This window comes from Pan troglodytes, chromosome 6 (genome assembly GCF_028858775.2).
Source record: "Pan troglodytes isolate AG18354 chromosome 6, NHGRI_mPanTro3-v2.0_pri, whole genome shotgun sequence".
In the NCBI taxonomy this organism is placed as follows: Eukaryota; Metazoa; Chordata; class Mammalia; order Primates; family Hominidae; genus Pan; species Pan troglodytes.
In genome coordinates this window covers 148,965,629-148,987,170 of record NC_072404.2, presented here as the reverse complement: position 1 = coordinate 148,987,170, position 21,542 = coordinate 148,965,629, and the positions used below count along the sequence as shown (strand labels likewise).

The following is a 21,542-nucleotide window of genomic DNA, read 5'->3' as shown; positions in this document are numbered from 1 at the left end:
GCTGACGATCCTTTTCATAGAGTACCATGTGCAATGAGCCTTAAAGGTCTTTATGATTCCCTGATTAGAGACATTCTGTTTGGGGGCAAGTAGAATATTTCTCCTTCAGTGTTGAACTTACGGAGTTCTGAGTGGCCAGGAGTATTGCACAATTAAAAGGCAGTCCCTTACTGATTCCTGACTTCAGGGACAAAGCATCAATGGAACCACCCCAGAAAAAGGTTCTTGTTATTCAAGACTTCTTACTGTACAAACAAAAGACTGGCAACTGCTGTTCATCTTTTCCCTTCCAGACTCGGTGGTTACAGATAAGGGCAGTCCCAATCATAAATCTCACTGCATTTGCACAAAAGAGTAGAGTTAGCCTATCTCTTCCTGCCTTAAATCCTGGTGTTTGCTTCTCCTCCTAATAAACATCCTTTGTGGCATTTTTTCCCCCAGTGTAGGGCACTTTCATCTGCATTAAAAACCTGTTCAGGCTGACATCCTTTTTCCTCAATGGGTTTCTTAATGATGTTTGGGAACTCATCTGCTGTCTCTTGGTTGGCAGAAGCTGCTTCTCCTATTAACTTGACATTTTTTAGGCCAAACTTCTTTCTAAAATTATCAAACCATCCTTTGCATCCTTTTAATTTGCATTAAATTCTCCAGTTTTACATCCTTCACCTTCCTTTTGCCTTAAGTTACCATATAATGACTTCCCTATATCTGGAATCATATTAGAGTCTATAGGTATGCCTTTCTTATAGCAGTCCTACACCCACATAAAAGCTGCATTTTCAATACCAGATAAAAAGGCATTTCGTGAAAAGAACAAGGTTTTCATGCCTACTGATGCAGCTTCAGTGACAGCTCCACAAATTTCCTTTTCTTTTACAATAGCCCTTACACTGAATTCATTTATCTTGATATGGCAAGAAACCACAGCTGCAGACCTCAATCTATAGTACCTATCAAGCAATTCGACATCTTTTTTTTTTTTTTGTAATGTCATGACTTTCCCCTGCTTCTTGGGAGCACTTCCACTGTGACTAATGGTGCTTTGTATGGGTTCCATGGAGTTATTCAAAGCTTACAGTATTGCACTAAACACGAAGGAAAATAAATGAGAACTGCCAAAGATCACTTCTCACTGCCGTATGAAATTTACTGGAGAGATGGACTGCTCACAGGGAGATGATTAGTATCACACAGCAGTTTAAGCAAATACTCTCAACGCTTGAGCTCACAGTATCAGCAACAGGAGGTGACTACGAAATTACTGCAATAGTACAGTATGCACTGTAGTTAATTTTATGCAGTTATGATTTAACACTGCATCTTCATGTTTCTTTACATTTCTTTCTACTGTGAATGGCACCATGTATGGTCTGCATTTGTGTAAAAGTTCTGATATATTTTAAATTTTATGATAGAGTCATATATTTTCTAATAAATGATAAAAATAGACTAATATCAACATATAGTTTGTGCATTCATGACATATCTTTTTCTTAATTTTTCTGATATTTCTAGACTACACACTTTGTCTCTTGAGTTTTTTCAAACTACAGGTAATCTCCAAACATTTGTTCAATATATTTATTTTTTTAAAATCCACACATAAATGGACCTACACAGTTCAAACCCATGTTGTTCTGGGCCAACTACACATCCAAAAAGTATTTATGAAGTACCAGCCATGTACAGGTACAGTACAAAGTCCTGGTGATGGTAAGAACAACCACCTTTAGTTGTTCATGTCTAAAACTTTGGAGTCATCTTCACTCTTGTATTTTGTCTACCTCTCATCCAATCCATCAGTAAATCCTTTCCATTTTGTCATCAAAACATAAAGAATCCCAGTAACTCTCACCACCCTCACTGCTACTACCTTCCAAGCCACCACCATCTGTCTCCTGCATTACTGGCCTCCTAATTGGTCTTTCTTCATCCATCCTTGTCCCCTGTAGGTGAACTGTCATACATGCCAGAGTGATACGGTTAAAATACATGCCTAATCCAGTTACTCTTCTCTCCAGAATGCTCCAAAGGCTTCACATCTCATTTGAAGTAAAAGCCAAACTCCTTAAAATGACCTGTAAGACCTGTGTTCATCTTGTTCCCTCTGCTGTCAACACTCTTTCCCCAGAACTGCAGACCTCACTCCCCTACCTTCTCAGGTCTTTATGCAACTACCTCCTTCTCAGTAAGACCTTCCTTGGCATATAAAGAGAGTAAAATCCAATATAAATAAGATCATTTAAATATTAAATCTAGTCAGCAGAAAATGTATACTTCTATATATCAGCAAGTAAGAGTAAGTTCCAGAAATCTGCCCATGAAGATATGATTGTGAGAGAGATTGCCAGGGAATGCCCACTAAATGCCCACTAACAGGAAACATTTGCACAAGCTCACAACTCACATAAAAATTAAAACCATATATATATAAATGTCTGAGTCAGCTTTTTCCTCCTAATAATCTATCCTAAGTGTTTTCCCATGTCATTAAATATTCTTAAGAACACGAATACTAAAGATTACAAACACTGTAGGGAAGCACTAAACATTCACCCTTCAATAGTTGTTATTAAACAGCTTGCTGCATACCAGCCACTATGGTAGGTGTGACATGGTCCCTGCCCTCATGGAGTTGACCATATTGTAAATGAGATTATTTTCATGTAGTAAATGATATTCAGCAAGAGTGCAAATAAATATGTAATTACAAATTGTCTTCTGTGTTATGAAAGATTAGAAGAGAATGGCAGGAGAGACCCTAATATCTCTGTAGTATTTAACAATAATCCCTAAAATATCTATTAGGGGCTAATTTACATCAAGGCCAGGGAAACCCCTTTCAGGCTTCATTTCATGGAAATGACACACAGAGACCTGAAGAATGGGTAGGAGTTAGTCTGTAAAGAATAGAGGAAGGTGTGTTCTGGGCAGAGGAAGAGCATGTGTGAAGGCCCTGGACACATTCAAGGCAGTGAAAAAAGTTGAGTGTAGAAGACTAGGGATGAAGGAGAATAAATGAAGAAGGGAGGTAGGTAGACCAGATCAACAGGGTGTGGTAGGTCCTATGAAGGAAAAGACTTTTTTTATCCAAAGTACAATGAAAAGCTATTAAAGATTTAGAGCAGGCGAGTGACACAATGAAAATGTCAGAAGATCATGTCTTTAAAAACTCAGAGTAACCTCTGACACAATCTTTTCCTTAATTTTTACCCTGATATAAAGTCTAGCTTCAAAATGCTTTTCCTATCTGCTCCAAAGCAAAGTTATCTGAAATGTCTCCTATTCTCCCTGCCAAGCAGCACACAAGGTCTATACCTTCTGAGACCATCATCAACCACGCTCAAGTGACAAAACCTCTGCCACTACACCAAAGCCCATCACACTTCTCATTCCTATTTCACTGGCTTATTTTCTTGGGGAGTAACAATCTAACCATTACCAGTCTATAATCTCTCTCACAATTCTCTCATTAAATGAACAAATAAAGGCCAGGCATGATGGCTCATGCCTGTAATCCCAGCCTTTGGGAGGCTGAGGCAGGCAGATCATTTGAGCCCGGGAGTTCAGGTGAAACTCCATCTCTACAAAAAAAAAAAAAAAATAGAGAAAACAGCCAGGAATAGTGGTGCATGCCTGTGATCCCAGCTCCTTGGGAGGCTGAGGTGGGAGGACTGCTTGAGCCCAGGAGGTCACAGCTGCAGTGAGCCCTAATCGCGTCACTGCACAGCAACCTGGGTGACAGAGTGAGATCCTGTCTTAAAAAAAAAAAAAAGTAAAAAGGAATAAATATATTTGTGTTAAGCTCTTAGTAAAATTTTTATAAAGGACATTATAAATGCTAGTTACTGTAACATTGAAACACTTGTGTGTTTTGCTAATCCCTGCTGTGAGGCAATCACAAGAGTTGAATCCTCAGAGGAAAGCAGGTTTAAGATTTAGAGCTCTATTCAAGAATATAAAAAAAAGTGGAAGAAACGGGGAATGTTTAGGTGAGAGAAATGGAGGTGTGGGGAGGAATATGATTAGTATCTTGTGACATGTGAAAAGCTACATGATGAAAAAGGAGTTAAAATTATATTCCGTGGTCCTAGAAGACAGTATTAAAATAAACAGGTTGGAACTTTCAAAAAGGCAGATCTGACTTTATAAAAGCAAAAACTTACTAAGAAGGGCATGAAAAAGTAATGACTTTCTTATGAGACAGTTTCTTCTCTGCAACTTCAGTCTTTTGTTTGTTTTTCCTAAGAAAAGCTGAAAGTCCACTTGTTGTAGTCTCATAAAGGAGATTTAAAGCATTGATTAGAATGTTAAGAATCAATTCCAACAGTGAGATTCTGGGAATTCATCAAAATACCCTGGGATTACATCCATAAATATTAAGTCAGGAACCATTACCAAGGCTTCTGCAGCAGGTGTCAACTTTCCTAAAGAATTCTCTGTCCCAGTCATGGAGGATCATGGAAAGGAAATTAAATTTATAACAAGTTTAATTACATCTAGTTATGTCTATCAAGAACAAAAAGGAATACTGCACACATTAAGGAACAGGTGATTATGAAACAATAAGAATAGTGTTTTAGAAGACTAAGATTACAGAACAATAAAGCAGCATTCGAGCCTCTCATCCTATGGGTAAAAAGTTGTTCATGGACTATCATTACTGATGTCTTGGTCAATGTTTAATAACCAGCTCTGTGAGAGAGGCTAGAGTCCTGTTGTAGCATTTGCTGATTTCTGTTGTGTAACTACACCCATCGTGGCCAATTCTAAGCTACCAACATGATGTCACTGAAAGCAGAATGTTCAGTGGGAAGAGATGTGCACCATTGGCTCCGGCGAGTCAGCTCGACCCCACCTGGCCCACCGTGTCTATCACTATTCTCATGATTCTTATAATTTTATCACTCCCCCATCCCCAGGATAAAATCACATGTAAGGCAATGATGCTTAAATACAGATTTTTCCCAGTTTAGTTATAACTATGCTTTACACATATAAATGTTTACTTATGTGTCAATATGAGAGTTGCAGTTGATGGAAAATATCCCTCCTTTAATGTTTCTTCTCAGCTCTACGTATTCCCTGTGCTTATCACACAATCGAGAGAAGAGGGCAATTGCCACATAGCTATTATGAATTAGTAATATCAGAAAATTATTATTTTCCAACTCACTGCAGTCACAATATATGTGTAATTGGAATATGCTATATTCACAATAGCCAAAAAATCATTTGGCATAAACATCTGAATCAAGACCTGGAACAGCTACAAGTTCAATTTAAGTATGGAAACAGTCCACACATAAAATAATAGGAAGAAGTTCTGTACTGTCATACTGGATTCCACACAACAAAAATTATTCCTTTTTTATTACCTCCTTTAAATCAGTAAACCCTAAATGGAGGGAAAATGTATAATTACAGTTCCCCACACTTAGATATCCCAATTGATGGATTTGTGGCTATCTAAGAAGGTGCTCTTAGGTTTTAAAGATGTGAATTCAGGCAAGCAGGGGTAAAATGACAAAATGACTGGAAGTTGCTTTAAAATACTTCCAAAAAAAAAAGAAATAAAATAAAATAGATGAACCTAATATGGTAAAATCTTGATAACAATATGACACTTAAATGTGAGAAATGAACATATAAGTTATATTCATACTATTTTCCCAAATTTTGTGTTTATTTGAAATTCTTCCAAAATAAGTAAATAAAACTACCAGAAATACACCGGTTAAGGTTGGGGGTGATGGCTCATGCCTGTAATCCCAGCAGTTTGAGAGGCCGAGGCAGGCAGATCATGAGGTCAGGAGATCGAGACCATCCTGGCCAACATGGTAAAACCCTGTCTCTACTAAAAATAGAAAAATTAGCTGGGCGTGGTGGCACGTGCCTGTAATCCCAGCTACTCGGGAGCTGGGGCAGGAGAATCGCTTGAACCAGGGAGTAAAAGGTTGCAGTAAGCCAAGATTGCCACTGCACTCTTGCCTGGCAACAGAGCAAGATTCCATCTCCAAAAAAAAAAAAAAAAGAAAGAAATACAGCGTATTTACTTCAGATAACAACCATTTATTAATTTTCCCCACATCCACTAGGGTCTTTAGTACAATGTACTCCTAAACACTGTTGCAGCAAGTTTGAATACTACATTCTTTTTTTAATCCTATTTCAGTATAACGCCTAAATCTCTAATAGTGTTCAGTAGTTGATGATCATAACAAATATAGATCTATTCTGAGAAGGCAGAAAGAAATTACCACAAACTCAAATGGGGTAATCAAACAAACTGTTAACCTAAATATCTTAAAGGAATATAAGAGAAAATATTCACTTTACTCCTCATTCTGTTTTTTCAAGGGAAAATGTATTTCCATTGCTGTTTTCGATTTACCTAACAAAAAATAAGTCCCAAACTCAGATTAAATTGTTCTATATTAAACCAATATCCCAGAATCTAGCTTAACAATAAACCCCCAGGAAAATTCTATTATGAAATTCTGAACAACTTTGAGTTGAAGTATATTCTACTAACAAATGCCGGATTTCAAAACAAAATTTCAAAAGAAAAATTTCTAACTCTATTTACAACTGAAAAAGTCAATAAAGGATGACTTAAAAATGACTTACTGATAGCAATTTTGGCTTGCTCCCCCCACTACCCCTTCACTTGGTGAAGATGAAATTCAAATTTCAGAGCCGTGCTTCTTTGCTTTTCTGAAATCTGTTTTTATACTTAAGGAGTATGTAGTTTTATGCAATGGTCCATTTTATATCACATAGCATATAGCAGGCACTAATGCAAATTTCTCCATTATAATAACCCGCACTTCTACTTTTAGTATTTCTTATGAGAAGTCTATAAATCGATTTACAGTCTTCTGATCTTCTTAAAGCACAAGAGAGATGGAGAAATTAGAATGATCACAGAATGCTTGTGATAGTGCCAATTCACTCTGATCTCTTTTATGTACAACTCTGTAGAGATCTTGAAGGCTCTTTTTGTTGCCCTATAATTATTTATTTACTACATATTGGAGCTTGATGCTGGGAAATGCATTTAAATATTGTTATGCAGATAATGCTTAGGTACAATGTCCTTTTGATGCTGCCGAATCTATTTTTATTTCCAATACTATCTTGTCTGAGATCCAACACCATATGCATTGAAATAAGTTGTTCTTCAATGTTTCAAAACCTGATTTATTAGTTGTTCACATTCCATCTGCCTCGGAAAACCGCAATGTGCCTTTACTTTCACTGGCTGCCCAAAAGGTTGAGGCTCAATTTTCCTTCACTTTATCATTTGATCAGCTTGTCAGACACATGTGTTAAGTTCTCCTTTCAACTATACAAACCATTTAAAATTCATGCATTTTTTAAAAATCAGGGCCGTATGGCAGGAGCCTGATTAATGCATTTGTCATCTTCCATATTTACTAGTGTCTCAGAAAAACTGCTCTAGAAACATATCCTCACTATTGTAAACCACACAGAAGCCAGGCTGTGACAATGATGCTTGCCAAAACTCGGAAAATAAATTACTATTAGCAAATACGCATTGTAGGATCTACAGCTAGAAAAAGGATCTACAGCTAGGGACAATCCTAGGGTCTATAAATGAGTACAAGAAATAATAACAGATGGAATAATCCGAAAGTATGGGAATTTTTAGGGAGAAGAGAAAGAAAGCGATCTGTAAGAGACAAGGAAGACACCTATTACACCAATGCGCTGGAGATGAGCCACCATTTAAAACAGTAGCAAAGGGCCAGGCGCAGTGGCTCACACCTGTAATCCTAGCACTTTGGGAGGCTAAGGTGGGCAGATACCTGAGGTCGGGAGTTCGAGACCAGCCTGGCCAACATGGTAAAACCCAGCCCCTACTAAAAATACAAAAAATTAGCCAGGCGTGATGGTGCACAGCTATAATCCTAGCTACTCAGGAGGCTGAGGAAGGAGAATTGCTTGAACCTGGGAGGCAGAGATTTCAGTGAGCCGAGAATGCACCACTGCACTCCGGCCTGGGCAAGAGAGTGAGACTCCACCTCAAAAAAAAATAATAATAATAAACAGCAGCAAAGGAAGCAGTTTCTCAAGAGGGAGATTGTGTTTAATTCTAACTGCTCTAGGAAGTAGGTTAAAGGAGTATTCAGTAAAGATATTCAGGATATAAGGGATTTGCAATGATGAAACAGGAAAGTTCAAGTAATGCACACTGGAAGGAAACAGAGATGTATAGAGCAATATTGGGGATAAGGGGCCAGAAAATGGCAGATAACTAGTGAACCCTGGACTCTCTGTGGTAGCTGACAGGAATGAGGTAAAGGGCATGATGAGATGGAACAGACTGTAAAGGTGAGGACAGAAGACTCGTAGGGGATTAGGAGCATGGGAATGGTCAGGAATATGCACAGCTCTCAGGCCCTCGCCTTCACTCTTGCCAATGCTAGTGTGGAAACTACCTTCTTAAAATGGTCTTAGTCAATGAACAATTCCCTGTCCTTATCTTTCTTATTTTCTTATTGGATCTAGCAGCATCACTTCACACAATTAACCATTCCTTTCTAGAAACACCTTCTCACTTAGCTTCCAGGACCCTATACTGTCTTGATTCTCCTCCTGACACATTAGCTAGTCCTTCTGGGGTTTCCTGGCTAATTCCACCTCATTTTTCTGACCTTTTAGCATTTGAGTGCCCCCAGGCTCAACTCCCGAACCTCTCTCTGCTCTACCTATACTCCCTAGCAGATTTCATTTAACTTGGTGGCTTTAACTACCATCTATACGCTAATGACTCCTCAACTCATATCTCCAGCCCAGACCTCTCTCCTGAACTCCAGACTTCTGTTTTCAACTAGCTTCTCAACATCTTCACTAGAATTCCATTAAGCATGACTCTAACTTAGTATGTCCAAAAACAAACTCTGACCCACCTGCAATCCCCAGCTTGCTCCTTCAGTAGTCATCCTTACTTCAGGAAAAACAAAGTACTGACTCATGCTATACCATGGATGAGCCTTAAAAACATTATGCTAAGTGGCGGAAACCAGACATAAAGGCCACACATTGCATGGTTCCATTATACTTAGTGTCCAAAACAGGCAAATCCATAGAGACAGAAAATAGATTAGTGGTTGCCAGCGGCTGTGGGAAAGAGGGATGCAGAGTGACTATTAATGAATAGCGGTTTCCCATAGGGGTGATAAAAATGATAGAATTAGATAGTAGTGATAATTGTACAATTCTATAAAATATTATATTATAAATTTTATCTCAATAAAATATTCAAAAAAATTAAAAGATTGCAGGAACTTTGTTTTGTTTGCTCTTGTATCTCAAGCACCTAAAGCAGAGTCTGACAATAGTGTGTACTAAGAAAACATATGTTGAAGAATTGATGAATTAGTCTCTAATGTTCATACACAGACACACCTACTATTTCGCTGCTCTCTTTCATTCCTACATGAATACCTAACAACCTATGAAAGACAAGAAGAGGTTAGGCCAGAAGTCCATTGTTTCATCTTGAATTCAGAGCTAGAGGCTGGGTGTGGTGGCTCACGCCTGTAATCCCAGCACTTTGGGAGGCCGAGGTGGGTGGATCACCTGAGGTCAGGAGTTCTTGACCAGCCTGGACAGCATGGTGAAATCTCATCTCCACGAAAAATAAAAAATATTAGCTGGGTGTGGTGGCACATGCTTGCAATCCCAGCTACTCAGGAGGCTGAGGCAGGAGAATCACTTAAATCCAGGAGGTGGGGGTTGCAGTGAGCCAAGATTGCACCACTGCACTCCAGCCTGGGCAACAGAGAGAGACTCTGTCTCAAAAAAAAGAAAAGAAAAGAAAAGAAAAGAAAAGAAAAGAAAGAAAGAAAAGAAAAAGAAATCAGTGCTATAAGTTAAAGCAAAGATGAAACCAGAGCTGAAGGAGCAGTACCAAGTATGTCAAGTTCAGAACTCAAAGAAAAGATCATTTTAATTACAGTCATGTTCCATACATACAGTGATGTTTCAGACAATGATGGACAGCATATACCATGATGGTCCTGTAACATTCTAATGGAGCAGAAAAATTCCTGTCACCTAGTGATGGCATAGCTGTTCTAACATCTCACAATGCAATGCAATACTTACATATTGTAGTGAGGCTGGTAAAAACAAACCTACTGAACCACCAGTCACATAAAAGTATAGCACATAGAATTACAAACATTATACATTACTTACTAATGATAATAAATGACTATGATATGGTTTATGTATTTACTATACTACACTTTTATCATTATTTTGGTGTGTACGCCTTTCACTTATAAAAAAAGATAACTGTAATGCAGCCTCAGGCAGGTCCTTCAGGAGGTATTCCAGAAGAAGGCACTGTTATCATAAGAGCTGACAGCTCCATGCATGATATTGTCCCTGAAGATCTTCCAGTGGGACAAGATGTGGTGGTAGAAGACAGTGATACTGATGATCCTGACCCTGTGTAGGCCTGGGCTCATGTGTGTGTTTATATCATAGTTTGTAACAAAAAAGTTTAAAAAGAAAAAAAAAAAAAACAATTCTGAAATTAGAAAAAAGCTTACAGAATAAGGATATAATGAAAATATTTTTGTACAGCTGTACACTGTGTTTGTGTTTTAAGCTGTGTTATTACAAGAGTAAAAAAGTTGAAAAATAAAAATTTATAAAGGAAAAAAGTTACAGTAAGCTAAGTTTATTAATAAATTATTTTCTATAAATTAAGTGTAGCCTAAGTGCATGATATTCATAACATCTACAGTAGAATATAGTAATGCCCTAGGCCTTCACATTCACTCATCACTCACTCGAGAACTTCCAGTCTTGCCAGCTCTATTCAAAGGGTAAAGGCCCCATACAGATGGACCATTTTTACCTTTAAACTGTATTTTTACTGCAGCTTTTCTATGTTTACATATGTTTAGATACACAAATACCCGTTTTGTTACAATTGCCTACATGTTGTGCATGTAGTACAGTAACATGTTGTACAGGTTTATAAAGCAGCAGGCATATCATAAACTATACCAGGAGCGACAGGCTATACCATATAACCTAGGTGTATGGTAGGCTATACCATCCATGTTTGTGGAAGTACACTCTATGATGTGCATAAAATGATGAAATCACCTAATGATGCATTTCTCAAAAGATACCCCCATCTTTGAGTGAGAAATGACTGTATTTAGGTATCTGCATGAAGATGCATTTGAGTTTAAAAATTATTTTTTGTAGAGCACAAAGAAGCAGCTCTAAATCAATCCAGACAGGCATTACAAAACTATTTTGAGTATGGCACCTAGAGAGAAAACAAAGAGTCTAAAATACAGTGCTCTACCTCAAGCACTTCATAACCTACAGAGGTAGAGAATCAACACCTAAGTTCTAGAATTTCCAAGGTAAAAGACCAGCAGATGAAAGAGTAAAATTATGTAAAATTTAAATTTGGTAGCAACTAAAAAAAAAAAAAAAAAAAACACCTAATATATTCTTGATTTCTAAAATCCTGCATATTTTTTCAATGTGGAAAAGAGCGTATCATTAACTGGGGTAGTAGTAGACATTAAATAATTGTTTTCAGACAATCATAATTCCACAATACATCTTAAAACCTAGGGAGCCACGCCTGCCACCCAACACACACAACACTTATTTTTTCCTACATATTATATAAGAATGGAGTTCATTTTCCATTTCCCATTGGCATGCAAAGAGATCATTCCTAACAGCACGGGCTTTCCCAAGTGAGCTGCTGCCTGAGCTGCTCATGCCAAGGCACAGAACACACCTGTCAAGAAGAAAGGCCCAGCTGAAGCTGAAATATGTGATTGTCTAGACTTTGCCCTGCCATATCATGTTCCTCAATCTGTTCATCCATAATCTCTTTTAGAAGGGTTTCTCTACCTTCTCATCATGGCAGCTTTGTTTAGTCTGAAATTCAATCACAGATGAATTAGGCTTTAGGAAACATTCCCATTCTAGTTTTGTAGTCACATCAGAAACCCTAGACCCCGTGTTAATTTTGTTACAGGTTTTAGTTCTCGCATTTCAATGTGAAATCACTTCCCCCTGGAGAATGCCACTGATATTGACAAGAAAGCACAAGGGGCTGCCACACAACTCAATCGCCAATAACAACCTGGGAAACTCAACCCTCAGCAGACATTAGTAATCATGGGAAAAGAGCCAGAACTTTAATCACAATTCTTTCAAAAACAGCCAGGGATTTGGAAATGCTGTTATTCTAGGATATGACCCTACTACACTGCTTAATCAAAGCCATTGCCAGTACAAGAACTACCTGCAGATTTTAATAAAAACCAATTTCATAAAAGCCAGTGTGTCAGTATCATGCTGGACTCAATTTAGCAAAATTCCAAAACCCTTTTACATATATGCACCTTCTATAGATACAAATTTGTTTATGATATCACATACAACCTCTCTATTTGGAGTTGTATATTTTTACAAACATACACACACATACACTGCCATTTAGGCATGCAGTCACCCAATTGAGGTTATATAGTTAACAAAAGTACTGAAAAATACGAACCTGTAAAATTGGTGACCAGCTGGGTGGGCAGGTGCAGGATCTGGATTGGATTGCCTCCATGCCCCAGAGATGTTCTGGAGGCCTTCTTCAAAACAGAAATTTGAGATAGAGCATTTTCAGTGCCAAGCTGGCAACAGACACACATCCCCGATGTTCAGGAAGCCATGTGGCTTGACTTAACTCCACCAGTAGCTCTATTTTTAGGCAACATCCTGGTGAAATGGCAAAGGCCACAAGCACACCTTAAGATACAGCAGGTGCAACCACTGCTACTGTGGCTGGTGAGAGCACAGGGGAGCTGTTCTCTGTCATGATGGAGGAAAGAGAAGGAAGGCAGAAACTGCTAGCCCATCCTGTCTGCTCCACTCCCACTTCTAGGGGATTTCTCTTTTTCCAACTATGAGAGAAGTAGGGAAAGTAGCAGTGGGAAAGGAACACAAAGATGGGGAGGGAGAGGCTGGATTGAAATGTTTTATTTATTTATAAAGATCATGTCCACCAGGAAATGTGAATATAATGGTGGGACAGGTACATAACAATTCAGAGTGATTTATGGCCTATTAGAATTGAAGGGAATGAACTAATGCTTAATTTTTGAAAAATATGTATCTCCCTCCAAAAATATATATATAAATATATACACACACATGTACACACACATACATACATACATACATACAGGCCTCCAAAGATTTTCACTATATATTTCCACTAATAAACAGAAAGCTATGTCTCCAAATAAAAATAACAGGACTATCAGTAAGTATGCCAAGCCAAAGGACACCAATAAAACAACAAAATCCAGCATTTCAATGAATTAAAAAAGCAATCAGATTTTTACCCTTGAAAAAAACCCGATCACAAAGAGGTCTATGAAAAGAATATGCCAAACAACCTATTCCTCAATTTTTTAAAAAGCAGCATATAAACAAAGCGGAGGCTGGGCAACGCAGTGTACATCTGTTGCATTTCTAAGTACTCTTACAGGACAACCCAGGATTATTCCCTGGATAGGTGATTCACTGCAAACTTGCTTTCAAATGTACATTGACAGTATTTAATTACATACTTTCTTAGCATAATCTATACGTAGTTGATACTGCTATAGAAGCTGAGAAAACAAGATAGACACTTCACACAAGTCAGTTCCTGTCTGACTAAAGGCTTGAAATGTTAAAAAATAAAAATAAAAATAAGCCAACAATGCTGTAAGCTAGAACTCTGCACCGGTTAGAGACATAGATACATATCTGTCCCACAAAAGGCCGCTGGGAATAAAGGGCAAAGATGGCAAGTTGTAAAGCTTATTTTCTTCTGAGTCAGACTTTATTTATTTATTTATTTTGCTTTTGTTTTCTGAATTATGAATTCTTGGAACACAAGAGAGACCCATATGTAAATGTAAATGCTGAATTATTTTCTGAATGATTTTCTAATTATTTGGCTTCCTGGAAAATTTGCAACATCGATTCTCTCCATTAGTGCAAGTAATAGAGGGTACACTGCACCTAGGTGATTGGGAAAGTAGAAAACTACACCACTCTTATTTCACTGAAGAAGAAAATAGGTCTATGTAAATAATAGCTTATAATAACGTAGCTACTAAGTGTCCAAATTGCCTTTGCAATTATATTCTCCTCTGAGTCTCAAAGTATTATGAGGTAAAGCAAATATTACTGAAGCAACCAATGAGAAAACCAAGATACCAAAAGGTGAAGCATCTTGCCCAAGATCCTCACAGATGGTTGGTGGCTGAAAATAAATAAAAGTGCTAGGCAATGCAAGCAACATTCAAAGACCTCAAAAGTCACGGGAGAGTAGCTTATGCCTGACTTATCCCAGCACTTCGGGAGGCCAAGGCCAACAGATTGCTTGAGGCCAGGAGTTCAAGAATCTCCTGGGCAACATGGTGAAACCCTGTCTCTACTAAAAATACAAAAAATTACACAGGCACAGTGGCACCCACCTGTAGTCCCAGCTACCTGGGAGGCTGAGGTGGGAGGATTACCTGAGCCAAGGAGGTTTAGGATGCAGTGAGCCATGACTGTACCACTGTACTCCAGCCTGGGCGACAGGAGTGAGACCCTGTCTCCAAAAAAAAAAAAAAAAAAAAAAAAAAAAAATCAGAGATCTGTTCAATTTCTAATACTTGCTCCATAGTTAACATGTAGTGTGATATTTTGGAGTAATAATGTCAAGGTGGACATGAGTTTGTACTTTATAGAATAAGAATCACACCACTTTACCCACCAGAGATACCAAAAGAAATGAAATAGTAAATAAAAGGTATGCTCTGGACACAATATACTCCACACAATTTCAAAAAATAAAAGGTTTGGTCTCTGCTCATTTATCATCTCAGAAATGACGAATGTCCAGAAAAGGTCCATCTAGCTATGGAAATTATTGTCTGAAAGGCTAATTTGGTAACTGTCATCAAAGAGGCAATGATACATCATATTCAGCAAAGTATGTCACATGAAGATTACACAGTATGGTCATCTTCTGTTAAACAGCCATTAGAGAAGTCCTATTTCTGGCAGAGGCAGGGTTAAGGGGAAAGCTGAGAAAAGGATGATAAAGTGAAAGAAGTAGAGAAATACAGGAATATAAAGAAAGAAGAAGACAGTAGCATTCAGCAAGGACATTATGACAAAAAGATAAGGCCCAGCTGTATTCATCTTGGAAATGTGTTTCTTCTGAAATCAGGAGATACTAAGAAGCCTTTTCATTTGTACACAGAGTCATGTCCTCTATTAAGAGATGAGGCTTTATAACAGTGCCAACCAATGGAACTATAACGTGGGTCACATATGTAATTCTTTATTTTCCAGTAGCCACATTAAAAAGGTAAAATGAAACAAGTGAAATTAGTTGCATTAATATTTTCATTTAACCTAATATAGCCAAAATATCACGCAAACAGGTAGCCACATTTTAAAATTGAGATATTTTATTCATAGTAAAGTCTTTGAAATCCAGTTTGCATTTTATTTTATTTTAATTAATTAATTAATTAATTAAGTTATTGGAGATGGAGTCTCACTCTGTCGCCCAGGCTGGAATGCAGTGGCGCGATCTTGGCTCACTGCAACCTGTGCCTAGTGGGTTCAAGCAATTATCCTGCCTCAGCCTCCAGAGTAGCTGGGACTACAGGTGCCTGCCACCACGCCCAGCTAATTTTTTGTATTTTTTAGTAGAGACAAGGTTTCACCATGTTGGCCAGGCTGGTCACAAACTCCTGACCCCAGGTAATCCACCCGCTTCAGCCTCCCAGAGTGCTGGGATTACAGGTATGACCCACCACACCCGGCCCAGTTTGCATTTTATACTTAGAGTACAACTCAATTCAGATGTTAAATGTTCATCGGAAATACCTGATCTATATTTAGATTTTATAAAATGTACAGTTGCAAAAGTAGACTCACATACCCTAGTTGTTCTAGACACAATTAAAAGTTTCCAAAAATTGAATCAAGTGTCAGTTTTTAATTTAAATTAAATTTAAAATTTGGTTCCTCAGTTGCATTAGCCACATTTTAAGAACTCAATAGCTTCAGGTGACTTGTGGCTGTTATGCCAGACAGGACAGCCACATACAGTAAGTTCTGCAGTCTCTAGAACATCAGACATCATTCTGCTGATATTGGCACAGCTTTCAAAAGGACAAATGGAGATAAACAAAGTCCAAATACTAAGTAATTGATCATCTGTTCACTAACATAATTAACTCAGGTGATTAGATGAGGGTGCAGCAGAAACTGTTAGCTGTGGCCAATAATTATTCTCCCCTGATTTTTTCTCAGAATTAAGACTACACTTCTGGCCCTCCCTTGTAGTTAGGTAAGGCTTTTGTCCTGTGAGACATAAGCAGAAGTGTTATGTGGTAGCTTCTTAGAATATTCCTGAAATGATAGCTGGTATAAGCCTTTTGTCTCTATTAGGGTGGTGCAAAAAGTAATTGAGGTTTTTGTCATCACTTTTTTTTTTTTTTTTTTTTTTTTTGAGACAGAGTGTTGCTCTTATTGCCCAGGCTGAAGAGTAATGGTGCCATCTCGGATCCTGGGAGGCGGAAGCCTCCCAGGTTCAAGCAATTCTCCTGCCTCAGCCTCCAGAGTAGCTGGGATTGATTACAGGTGCCCGCCGCCAACATGCCTAGCTAATTTTTTGTATTTTTAGTAGAGATGGGGTTTCATCATGTTGGCCAGACTGATCTCGAACTCCTGGCCTCAGATGATCTGCCCACCTCAGCCTCCCAAAGTGCTGGGATTACAGGTGTGATGACATCACTTTTAATGGCAAGAACCGCAATTAGTTTTGCACTAACCTAAATATTGTGTTCCTTTCTCCATTCAGTAGCTGCAACGGCCACCATTTTGGACCACTGTTTAGCCAAAGAATGAGCTAGAAGAAGCCTAACTTTCCAAGGATTCGGGGGGTTTTTTTTGTTTGTTTTTTTGTTTTTGAAACACAGTTTCGCTCTTCTTGCCCAGGCTGGAGTGCAATGGTGCGATCTCAGCTCACCGCAATCTCCACCTCCTGGGTTCAAGCGATTCTCCTGCCTCAGCCTGCCGAGCAGCTGGGATTAAAGGCATGTGCCACCATGCCTGGCTTATTTTGTATTTTTAGTAGAGACGGGGTTTCTCCATGTTGGTTCAGGCTGGTCTGGAACTCCCAATCTTAGGTGATCCACCCGCCTCGGCCTCCCAAAGTGCTGGGATTACAGGCGTGAGACACCACGCCCAGCCTCCAAGGATTCTATGCAAGAAGGCTGTCATATCAGCCCTGAACTACACCTGACTTGTAAGTAAGAAGGGGAAAGGTCCATCTTGTAGAGGCCATTGTTTAGGTCTTTGCTACTTGCAGCAGAATCTAATCCACACCAATAAAGGTGAGGAGGGGGGCTGCTCCAGTGACATGAATTACCTCTGCACTATTCACCAAACTTGATCTGGACAATCTGGCTGGCTGAGGGGATATTCCACATATACTGAAGACGACAAACTAAAAATTTGGCTGTCAACCTAGATTCATATCCTCCCTGATTGCTTCCTCTAAAAAGAACCCTGATTCTATTCTTCTGGATAGCTGGATGCTTCATGGGAGGCCAACCCGAAGTCCTTGGCCATAAATAGATACAAGCAAGGTCTACAATTCAGGCTAATGAGACGTAGGGTCTTCCCGTAAAGGCTCGCTTGCTTTATAAAGGAGAGTGAGAAAGAGATGAGCCTTTGCTGGCTCTGAACGTCTTGAGTGGATTTTATAGGTATGAGAGCTGTGATGCTGGGCACTAGTGCCCATCCTGGAACCAAGCTGAAGATGAAGTTTGTACTTGGAAAAGGGAAAAACCATGATATTGGCAGGGAAATGAAGCTGGAACCCACCACCTGTGATGTAACTAAAGCTCACCCTATTTGAGAGACATCTTGTTGCACTTATGGGGGAGCCACATTATTGGGGGGAAGAGTGAATTTCTCTACAAAAACATTTCATTCTTTTACCAAGCTCCAAACACAACAAACAAACGATTATAAACAAACAAAAATACATAGCTGAGTTATGGAAACAGAGGATAAAGAACGGGAGTTTAAAGCAGGAAAATCTAATTTTAAGTAGTTCTATTAATTCATTTTGCAAATATGAACAATTCTATGCACATTTTCCCTAGTTGTAAAACAAAGCCTATTTTTGTCTTTTCTCCAAAATGAGGCAGCACATTATGAAACATAAAGAAACAGCCAGAAATCACACAAATTCTCAAAAATCCATGGAACATTTTCTTTTTCCAATGTGAAATAAAATAACCAAATAGAGTTTTCACTAAATAGCAAGAAAGAAATCTAGATTAGGTCAAGGATTGAGACACCGAAGAAATGCACCATTTAGGCTGTGAGATGAGAGAAAGAAATTACACAGATGAAAGGCATAAGAAGACAAGGGCGGAAGCGGAAGACATGTGAATAGCATCATACAAAGATAGCATGTTGGAGCAAAGCAAATGGGAGTGTGGGGAAAAGATGGGGCTGGTTGGGAGCTACACTTAGCCAGGACAAAGACAGGCAGACAGGGGTGCCAGAATCTGGGCTTTGGCTCTGTAGGAGAATCCAGAGAAGACAGAGGCATGGTGGGTAGGTACAGGCGGAGATACTAGAATCTGAGCCTTTCCATCAGCTTCTTAGAAAACCTCTAAGAGTAGAGATATTTGGTGAGAAGACAGTGCGAGGTATAGGAAGGAGCTTCTTGTTGCTAGGAGTGAAAATTTTAGAATGAGAAAGACTGAAGTTTAAAAAAATAATTCTGCCACTGAGTAATTATGTGACCTTGCACTGATTTCTAAACCTCTCTGATCACTATTTTCCATATCAGTAAAATGGGGATAAGGGGAGTTATAGCTCATAAGGTTATAACAAGGATTAAATGAGATCATGCACATAAAGTACTCAGCACAATGCCTGACACATAGAAAGAACTAAAAAATGTTTTTCTGACATACAAACACACAAAACAAAATAAGCACATCAGAAATAATTCATCCCATAAAAGCAGATGCTAATCTAATGAAGTATGCAAAATAGACATTTGTGGGAAAAGTCTTAAGAATAGCATATGCAATAAAAGCAAATTATTTATAGAAATTAAAGACCTCATAGCAAGGGACAAAAGACGGGAAAGGTAGAGACAGACTTTCTAGGTTGTAGGACCAAGAACTTTGTTCACTACTTCTGGGAGTATCATCAGCTTTTGACACATACTATTGATCACCTCCCTTCTTCTCTTGGCCTCCAGGATACCACTTGCTCTGATTCTCCTGCATGTTCCTGCACAGTCTTCTGGGTTCCATCCTCCTTCTCTTCCTTTCCTCGATGGGGAAAAAAGTTCTCTCTGATCTCATCCACCTACTCTCCCCATTACCTACACCCCTCCATCCACACTGGTTTCCTTGCTAGTCCTCAACAACTTCCTCCACCCCTGCCTCTATATCTGCATGGTTCTTTGACTTCCTTCAGTTCCTGCTCAAACCTCACCTTATCAGGGAAGCATTCCCTGACCATTGGATCTGAAATAGCAACTGACACCTACTCCCATCATTACTCTGTCCCCTCAACGGCTTCATTTTTATCATTATACTTCCCATAATCAGATCTGCTTATTAATTTATTTTTTATTTTTTTATTCCGGCAGGCTCTTGAGCCAGAGTAGGCTTAAAAAGACTCAAACTTGGCCGGGAGCACTGGTACATGCCTGTAATCCCAGCACTTTGGGAGGCCAAGGCAGGTGGATCACGAGGTCAAGAGATTGAGACCATCCTTGCCAACATGGTGAAACCCCATCTCTACTAAAAATACAAAAATTAGCTGGGCGTGGTGGCATGCACCTGTAGTCCCAGCTACTTGGGAGGCTGAGGCAGGAGAATCGCTTGAACCAGGAGGCGGAGGTTGCAGTGAGCCAAGATCACGCCATCGCACTCCAGCCTGGTGAAAGAGCGAGACTCCGTCTCAAAAAAAAAAAAAAAAAAAGACTCAAGCTTATTTATTTCTTGTCTCATCGACTCTCCATAACAAATGTAACCTCCATGAAAGCAGAGACCTTGTGTGTTTTATTCAGGGCCTATACCCCTTGCCCGAAACACTGTTTAGCACATGGTAGGATCTCAATAATATTTGCCAAAGGAAAAGAAGAGAGAAAGGTCTTCAAATGAAAATATTATTCATTCTTTTTTTACTCTATCTCTCATTATCTGATTTTATTTTCTTCCAGTTACTTTTTAGCCACTATCTCTCTAATATACAAAGACTCACAAATCAACTCTCTTTTTGGTTAATGGGAAGCAACAGATACTTTGCATCCAAGTGGTTCACATTTAAGGGTTCTGACAATTCTTAGATTCTAAGATTACTGTCTCAGTTCATCTTAACACAGTTTTGCCTCAATAACACTCAGAATGGTCAATATGACTATCTCAGTTTGAGGATAGTCTCTTTAATTGCTTCAATTCTACTTGTTAGAAGAACATTACTTTAATCTACAGCTAGGCACAGGCATTTTTTTGATAAATTCATTCTTTAAAAATAATTAAACTTTCCACATTGTCACATAACTACATAAAATGTGTGTTCCAGTTCAAAATTCTTGTTTTAATATTTAATCACAATAAAACACAAAACTGGTCTACTTCTGTTTGCTTAATAATTTTGCATATTATTCTTAAGAATGTTATCTATTTTACTACATTTGCTCAAAATATGCTTGCTCATCTATTATAGAAATACTCTTCCAAAAATTTAGAAAAGCGAGGTGCAGGAGTTGTGACAAGTGGAGGAAAGGATTATCTTTGAAAGCCTTTTGATGTGTGGGAAATGGAACTGAAAAGGAATCTAGAATCAGGAGAGAGTTCTATAATTCAAGAGCTTTCATCCATAAACATCCCCTATGATAATTCACCATACAGATCTGACAACTGAACTTCATCAGTTATTCTTCTCAATCCAGACTCCCCAAAACACATTGATTCCCATTTTATAATCACACACATTATAATTACACATTAGTGATTCAGGGAGCAAGATGGCCTGTGGCTTAAAGATTTCTAGCTGGATTCTGCTAGACTCTGAAGGTTATGCCTGCTGGGTAAGGATTACTGGAGTTAATTTCAGATAGTGAACAAGAGATACCAAGAACTAATGAAGAAACGTCAGACTCCACAACCAAAACAAGGAAGCAGCATCTCCAATCTTGCCTTAACAAACCTCTTCTTGCTGATATGTGATTCATTCTCCTGTTTCACTTGTAAAAACAAAATGAAATAGCATCACAGTGCTTACTATGGTACAGAATTGACAACTGTTCATACCACTTTTGCTCTCCAATCTTTCACAAAAAAATCAAGAATGACAAGAAATACTGACACCAAAACAAAAGACTTGCCTAATTTTGAAAGTATAAGCTTTAATATCTACCAATT

The 21,542-nt window shown here is 38.6% G+C and overlaps 1 protein-coding gene across 2 annotated transcripts in view; it reads right to left on the bottom strand.

The window, feature by feature from the left end:
• The window catches only part of EXOC4 (exocyst complex component 4), an 806,860-nt gene that overhangs the window by 447,120 nt on the left and 338,198 nt on the right, over nt 1–21,542 (bottom strand). The window lies entirely within an intron of this gene.